Raw genomic sequence first — 9,157 nt, 5'->3', positions numbered from 1 at the left:
TGTAAAAAAGGATTTGAGGCTTTTGCTACCTCAACTCATTTTCATAAGTCAGTTCAACTAAAATGTTGAGTGTACTTAAGATATCAAGTTTCCCTGTGCCCAACTACTCCGTTTAATCAGAGTAGTTCAGGCAACATATATTTCTTAGTTGTATGAGCGGCCCCTGCATAAATATGTGGGAAACCCCACAGAGCGCCCCCCTACAACGCGTGCGACGGCGACCTACGAGAAACTTCCATTTTGGATGGATCAAGAGTTCCTGAGGTAAGCTTGAACTTCTATCTTACTTGTGTTAATAAAAATACTTGTTAAATTAAGTGTAAACTAGATACATGTTACACAGGGTTGTCAGTGGCCACGATAAAAATATTTTTGTCCGCATTCCATGTGCGGGTGTTCATAAAACACTGCTGCTGCACCTGCACATGACATGCGGTCAAAAATATATTTATCGTGGCCACTGACAACAACCCTGTGTAATATGTATATTGTAATGTCATTTATCGTGGCCACAAATTTGTTCCTTGTTTTACGAATTCGTTCCCTCTTTATAGTTAAGTCTTGACGACGAATTATAAGGATTCATTAACTTCGCGCGCGGCGCACTGGGTTTTTGCTCTGGCACTTTTTAAACTGCGTCTGACGAAGGAATTCATATTTCTGAAGCGAGTCTTACACTTCACAACGAATAAATAGCTTTTATAAAAATGTATAAAACAAAGTATTTAAGTTACTTGAACTCTGGAAAGAGGCTAAAACCTTTTTTTTATTATTATGTAGGCTATAATGCTGGTGGCTGACCGTTGAGTTGCCATGGTAACGTTAACCGGGAACATATTCAAGCTGCTGAAGAGGACGTCGTAACGTTATTTTACAATAAATCATGGATATTTTGAGAATTATGTATGGTATAATTATTCTTAATAGACATTTGGATAACAATTTAGATAATTTAATATTGAACTATACAGTAAATAAGTTAGACAGCACAAATCCCTAATTAGAACTCATCCTGCCCTATTGTAAGTGGGAACAAAAACATTTAATTAATAAAACCATCACAAAGTTTTGTGATTGTAACGTTAAGTGACATATCAGCAGCCCCAGTGTTATCAGAAATAAGTATTATAAGCATGCTTGGTCCTACAGTTGTCACAGTTTCTCTAAAGTTCCTGTTTTTTTGTGTGTGTTGAGACTTCAAACCAGAAGAGAAGAGCAGCTGCTTTGCTCGGACTTCCATATTACCTAAAGGAGCAGGATCCAAACAGTTCCATCCGTGTCTGTGAGGTGAGTTGATTTCAATATGTCATGGGTAACTGTTGTCACAGTAAAAAACATTTATTAAAGGTATAGTTCATCCAAAAATAAAAATTTGCTGTTAATTTACTCACCCTCAGGCCATCCAATATGTAGTTTTTTTTTTAACAGTGGTCAATATATTATTTGTTGTAAATATACTGACAAATATATGAAATAATATATTGCGTTAACATATTGTAAGTACACTCAACTAATTACATTTTACAGTGTAGCCTAAATATATTGTAAATACAATTTTCAATATATGAAAAGCGGCAATTCCTTATGTACATTGTAATATATAACACAATATATTAATGCAATATATTATTTCATATATTTTTCAGTGCATTTACACCATATATTGGTCATAAATATATGGAAATATATATATGGAAATATATTTCGTTCCGTAAGGGTTATCACGCCCCCGTCGCCACACTGTTCTACTGAAGGATAAGTCACCTACATCTTAGATGGCCTGAGGGTGTGTAAAATAACAGCAAATTTTAATTTTGGGGTGAACTATCCCTTTAATGTAAGACAAAGCTAAATGACTGTCTTTGTTTTAAACATGTTTTTTGTATGTCAGTGTAAGTGCACTATAAATACTGCCCACTAAATTCACATAGTCACTGCAATAATTTATGGCCATAATTACAGTTTTATCCTTTATAGCTTAGTACAAAACCAGGCACGTTTTTCATTGCATATTCTGGTTTTGGGAAAATGGATACATTCTAGTGCTAGACAAACTAAAAACTACATTGAAATATCTATTGTGTAATTACTACGTAGGTTTTTTTTTTTTTTTTTTTTTTACATAGGGTAGTACATTAAAGGGTTAGTTCACCCATAAATGAAAATTCTTTCATTAATTACTCACCTTAATGTCGTTCCTAACCCGTAAGACCGTTATTCATCTTTGGAACACAAATGAAGATATTTTTTATGAAATCTGAGAGCTTTCTGACCCCTCCATAGACAGCAACGTTATTACCACTTTTCAAGGCCCAGAATGGCAGTAAAAGACATCGTTAAAATAATCCATGTGACTCATGTGGTTCAACCTTAATGTTATGAAGCCACGAGAATACTTTTGTGTAAAAAAAAAAAAAAATAACGAACTTATTCAACAATGTCTTCTCAGCGTCGGAGAGTGACACGGAAGAGAATAAATTGTTGAATAAAATCGTTATTTTGGGGGTTTTTTTGTGCATAAAGTATTCTCATGATGCTTCATAACATTAAGGTTGAACCACATGAGTCACATGGACTATTTTAACAATGTCTTTACTGCCTTTCTGGGCCTTGAAAAGTGGTAATAACGTTGCTGTCTATGGAGGGGTCAGAAAGCTCTCGGATTTCATCAAAAATATCTTCATTTGTGTTCCAAAGATGAACGAAGGTCTTACGGGTTTGTAACGAAACGAGTGAGAAATTAATGACTGAATTTTCATTTTTGGGTGAACTAACCCTTTCAAGTTTGGTATTGTAACAGTACATGCTTAATTACTAAATACTTCATTATGTTCTTTAGACTACCAGTTCCAAACAAGAGGCTACAAAAGAAGTTGACGTTGGCCTTGGCTTCTCATTGTAATACTGAAGACGGCGGAAGGAGCCAAGCACTTCTAGCAAAGGAGATAGTCGTCATTGCAGTTGTGCTGGAAGAGAACATCATCATACGTGAGCTAGGAGATGTTGGAAATGCCTTTTCCTCACTCATGGGTCTTCTTTACTGTCTTGACATAGACTATCCCAAGTGACTGAACTTGTACACATTCGCGATGATACAAAAAGTTTTCATGGACATCGGCAGTGGTATCGGCATCGATTTTATTTCTATATTTACAGTTTTATGTACCAGAGTTTACATTTTTTTAGATAAATGTTTATGTTTACAGAAACATTAATATGAAATGTCAATGTTTAGCTATGTGTTTTAATGGTAAGGTGTTTTAACATTAAGTACATTAAAAGATGTTGTCTGTTTTGAAATCAAATAAAATAGCATTCTGTATGTTCTTCTTTGCAAATGAATCATTTTTATGTAGTACTATTAGAAAACAGAAACTTAAGTTGTGTGGGCAAATTACGCAGTTCAGTTTGTTGAATGAACTTAACATTCCAACTAAAATGAACTATTCTTGAAAAAGTAACCTGGCTGCCTTAAAAAAATAAGTTAATTCAACAAAATTAATAGTTGAGACAATTTTTATTTTGTTTGCACAACTAATAATTATAAATTGACTCAACAAGATGCTTAGTGTAAACAACTCAAGATAGCAGAAAAGTTTGTTGGTGTCACTCATTTTATGTTGTCTCAACTGGGATTCAGGTTTACACAACTTTTAATGTCTTGTTGGTGTAACTAAAAAACTAGTTCATTAAACTTAAATTAAAGTTGATCAGACTATTTTGTTGCCTTTACCTTTGTTACCCCAACGATTAATTCTAGGTTTAAGGAACTCCAATATATGTACAAACAACTGAATTTTCTTAGCTTACTTAACACAACATTTTAAGGCAGCCAGGTTACAAATTATTTTAAGTTGAATGAACTTGTTCGTTTTTACAGTGTAGCCCCACTAGACTTCTAAGGAAAAATTTCGTTTGGTCACCGGGGGCCACCCCCCCCCCGCGCTGGGCCCCCCCAAACCCCAAAAAATGCAGTTTTTCCTAAATAACTACCTGAACCGTGGCACCGAGGATGAAGAAATTTTTATGGTATGTTGGTCTACTAGACTTTTATGGAAAAATTTCGTTTGGTCCCCGGGGGCCACTCAACCCCCCCCCCCCCCGCGCTAGGGCCCCCTTAAATTTTTCGTCAACGATACCGGGGACACCGAAACACCGGGGAACATGAAATTTGGTGGGCATGTAGCCCCACTAGACTTCTAAGGAAAAATTTCGTTTGGTCCCCGGGGGCCACTCCCCCCCCGCGCTGGGCCCCCCCAAACCCCAAAAAATGCAGTTTTTCCTAAATAACTACCTGAACCGTGGCACCGAGGATGAAGAAATTTTTATGGTATGTTGGTCTACTAGACTTTTACGGAAAAATTTCGTTTGGTCCCCGGGGGCCACTTCCCCCCCCGCGCTGGGGCCCCCTTAAATTTTTCGTCAACGATACCAGGGACACCGAAACACCGGGGAACATGAAATTTGGTGGGCATGTAGCCCCACTAGACTTCTAAGGAAAAATTTCGTTTGGTCCCCGGGGGCCACCCCCCCCCCGCGCTGGGCCCCCCCAAACCCCAAAAAATGCAGTTTTTCCTAAATAACTACCTGAACCGTGGCACCGAGGATGAAGAAATTTTTATGGTATGTTGGTCTACTAGACTTTTATGGAAAAATTTTGTTTGGTCCCCAGGGGCCACTCAACCCCCCCCCCCCCCGCGCTAGGGCCCCCGTAAATTTTTCGTCAACGATACCAGGGACACCGAAACACCGGGGAACATGAAATTTGGTGGGCATGTAGCCCCACTAGACTTCTAAGGAAAAATTTCGTTTGGTCCCCGGGGGCCACTCCCCCCCCGCGCTGGGCCCCCTCAAACCCCAAAAAATGCAGTTTTTCCTAAATAACTACCTGAACCGTGGCACCGAGGATGAAGAAATTTTTATGGTATGTTGGTCTCTTTTATGGTGTGGTGTGGCGCAATGGATAAGACACCTGCCTTTGGTGTGAGAGACCCGGGTTCGAATCCACTGTGAGACACCAATGTGTCCCTGAGCAAGACACTTAACCCCTAGTTGCTCCAGAGGCGTGCGACCTCTGACATATATAGCAATTGTAAGTCGCTTTGGATAAAAGCGTCAGCTAAATGAATAAATGTAAATGTAAATGTACTAGACTTTTACGGAAAAATTTCGTTTGGTCCCCGGGGGCCACTTCCCCCCCCTGCGCTGGGGCCCCCGTAAATTTTTCGTCAACGATACCAGGGACACCGAAACACCGGGGAACATGAAATTTGGTGGGCATGTAGCCCCACTAGACTTCTACGGAAAAATTTCGTGTGGTCCCCGGGGGCCACTCCCCCCCCCCCCCCCCCCCCGCGCTGGGCCCCCCCCGCGCTGGGCCCCCCCAAACCCAAAAAAATTCAGTTTTTCCTAAATAACTACCTGAACCGTGGCACCGAGGATGAAGAAATTTTTATGGTATGTTGCTCTTAAGGGCCCACATCAACCTAGCCCATAATCACTCATTTGTGATTTGCGCCCCTCCAATAAAAAATGAAAATGCAATATTATTCTGCTTTAATTGCCCCTATCTTCAGTGGAGATGTTCAGAACTGCACCATATTTCATGTGTATGATTAACTTGACATCCTCTGGGGGTATCCTCTGCTAAGTTTTGTAGAATTTCATCCATGGGGGGGTATAAAATAAATTCATTTATGTGCACATTTAGTGACTGTACACTCATCGGCCTGTAGATGGTGCTGTTGAGCGAAGGGTTGCTGGTTTAGGATGATACTGTCACACACACACATGCAGGAATACAAACAAACGCAAGCATGCACACACACTGACATCCACACGCACAGACACACACCCATACACACACATACAAATCCACATGCACAGACACACACACACAAACACACACGCGCACACATGTACGCACACATACATACACGCACAGACACACACACACACACACAGACACACACATACACAAACACACACACATACACACACACACACACACACACACACAGACAGACATGCACATACTATTACTTTTTTTAGGTATATACATAAACACGCAATACAGCCAAATTACTCCACGTCATTTATTTTTGTAGAAAGCCAGTGCAGGCCTGAGCGGCGGTCATATTTTGTACCGCGATGCGGTACATCTAGTTAATTTAACCCTTCTATCGTTTCTTAGGCGGGTTATTAAATCTATATCAATACACCAGTTCAGCTTAAGAGTCTGGAGGCTACTTGCTTGTTTTGGAGATTCCCTTTTGTCAGCGTAAAAGGGATTTCCCGGGTTCGTTGCGTCTGTGCCTGGATAGATGTCTGGAGCGGCCAATCACGTGGTGTGGATGGCGGATGGATGGAAAGTCTTTGAAGCTGGAAGCGGGCTTTGCAGTCGAATCGTGGACCGAAACTTTGCCGCAAAACTTAACTTAGAACCGAGACTCACAACGGAAAAGAAAAGAAAACTAAGAAAAGAAAGAAAATTGAGACAAGAGTAGTTAGATGGCTTTAATGAAGCTGTTTAACCAATGTTCTTCTGATCTTAATTTGGGTTCTTTCGTCTCTGCTCGTCTACATGGTTACTCGTCTATCTGGTTACTCCGTCATGGTTTCTCCATGATCGTTTTTTGAATCTCTTCTTTTTCTTCTCCCAAAGCTTTGTTCGGGTCCTAAGGTTTTAAACTCAAATGTTCGTCCAACCTCCTAGGTCAGTTCTGACCAATTAGACACTGTCTTTATTTGAGAGGTGGCATTTTCTTCACTTCTCATCGTAAATCATGCGTTATCTGTGATCTCCTTACTCTCAAGCTCTAGCAGAGAGAAAAGAGACCACAGTTCAGACATCATACTGATTTATACATCAAATTTTACACAGATTTCAATCAAGCCATCTTTTGAATTAAGAACATATGATCATGCTGATAGGAAACAAGACACACTTTCATTCAAACATCTAATAGTTATAACAATTACATGACTTATATGGGATCTAAGCATATTAGACACACATATAGGTTGTAGACAGAAAATAGAATTATGTAGTTGCACGATGTTTGATTATAAGTCCATTGAGAATTGTTTTGTGATGATTTTATGAATTTTTATAGTTAAAGTCTCAGTCTCTGTGGTTTTAAGAGATTTCAACCTCCAAGAAGAAGGAGGTCTGTTTTGTATATCTGTTGTGGGATCAAGCAACCTCTGCCGTTATCTTGGTCGGGACTTGAGTTCTGCCATCTGTGAACCAATCAGTCTTTTCCAAACCATCTAACATTGACAAGTTCTTCTGTTTGCATGGCCGAACAATCCAACTGTCGCCATTGAGGCCTTGTCCACACGGACACGGGTATTTTTATAACCGTGACTTTTTTCGGCCGTTCGTCCATTCACGGAAACGCAGTATCAGGTCACTGAAACCGAACATTTGGAAAACCCCTGCCAGGGTGAGGATTTTCAGAAACGGCGGTTGCAGTGTTGTCGTGTAGACAGTAAAACTGGGGGTTTTGCCTTGCGACGTCAGAGTGTGTTAGGCTTCTGATTGGCCAACGTGGCTTTACGATTAGGGTTATATCGCCGCCTGCTGGTGTGTGCGTGTTTTTGCGTTTTCATGTAGACGGAGATTTCTTTTAAACCAAGCATGTGTAGACGGGATTTTTTTTTAAACGCAGGAGGAAAAACTCCGGTTATAAAAATACCTGTGTCCGTGTGGACTAGGCCTGACTTTGCATTGCGAGAGGCTGCCTCCTTGTAATTTATGACTTATAACAAAAAACAGAAAAATGTCTAAAAGCTGCTGTGTGACAAGGTGTACAGCAAACAACTAAAAAACCCAGAAATACATTTTTATAAGCTGTCGAACCCAAAAACCGGTTGTTTCAGGACATAAAAGTGGATCAATTGAGACAGAGCGCAACTAGTTCTCGAACTACTATGAGAACTACGCCGTCTGGAACGCTTTTTAACGGAATATATAAAAAAAAAAAACATTCATAATTTTAACCATGTCGATACCGTTCTTATTTCACCACCCTATGTGAACCTGAGAGGAGGAGATATATTGAGAAGTTAAATTTTATTGGTCTATGTCAGTGACCCTTTTCCTTACCTTCCTTTTTTTGGAAAAATGATCCGACTGAATGGCCCAACGTGGAATACCCTGATATCTACAACTATTTGATCGAATCACCAGGTAACAGCATCATTTCACCTACGATCAAAACACACACTGTTACTAAAATAATGGGACAAGTTAGCTATTAGAAAGCTATATTAGCTATATATATATATATTAGCTATGTGTGCAAGTAGCTGTAGATTGGGCCAATTGGTAGCCTATTCGTCCAAAAGCTTTCTATGTCAGATAAATGCTATTATTTTGAACGATGGTTTGTTGTAACAAGAAAAGAAGTGTATGACATTAAAAGTATTTTTAGAATTAAATTGTACATAAATAGGTTAACCAAAACAAATGTGTTTATGTCGGAGAACATAGGCTACTTACCTGCAGACACTGAAATGACATCCCAGCAAACACATTTACGTTGTGGCAACGTCTGTGGCACGTTGCATTTCTTCTATGGCAACGTCGCTGTCTACGTGCTCGCAACATTGTAACAACTAGGGTTGGGTATTGGTTGGGTTTTATCCGATACCAGTACCTACTCGGTATTTTTCAAACGGTTCCGGTGCTTAAACGGTTCTTGAAACGGTACTTAAGAAAACTAAACTGCACACTTTATCAAAAAAATAATACCTCTGTGTGTGTGTGTGTGTGTGTGTGTGATTTTCTGAAAAAGATTTTCTGATTAAATGAAAAAGTGTGCCCTTTAAAAGGCTACTGATGTAGCACAAAACACTTGAGTTAAGATCAAAATTTTGTCTTCTCATATTATGACTTTTACAGAACAGAGAAATATGACACTGAGCAGAAATATTTAACACACACAGTATAGCCTCATATAAATATACTTGATATTGATATACTTCATACTTGATATGCAAGATTTGCAGTTGGCATTAAAATGCTAGACTTACCCGAAGAGGAACACTGGCAGCTGAACTTGAACTTTAGTCAAGCGTGTCAGAGGTTTTGGGTTCTAATCCGCATTTGTAGTTTTTTATTTATTTATTTATTTATTTTTTAAACCGATTA

At 39.3% G+C, this 9,157-nt stretch overlaps 1 long non-coding RNA gene across 1 annotated transcript; it reads left to right on the top strand.

Moving 5' to 3' along the window:
- LOC307160928 lies at positions 1 to 3,800 on the top strand. The gene is made up of 3 exons (XR_013821657.1): positions 1 to 264; positions 1,195 to 1,287; positions 2,840 to 3,800. It is a non-coding gene; the product is annotated as an uncharacterized lncRNA (long non-coding RNA).
- Positions 3,801 to 9,157: the final 5,357 nt, after the last annotated feature.

This window comes from Squalius cephalus (genome assembly GCF_949319135.1).
Source record: "Squalius cephalus genome assembly, chromosome: 7".
Taxonomy (NCBI): Eukaryota; Metazoa; Chordata; class Actinopteri; order Cypriniformes; family Leuciscidae; genus Squalius; species Squalius cephalus.
Note: the sequence above shows the minus strand (reverse complement) of the source record. Positions and strands in the feature narration are given on the sequence as shown.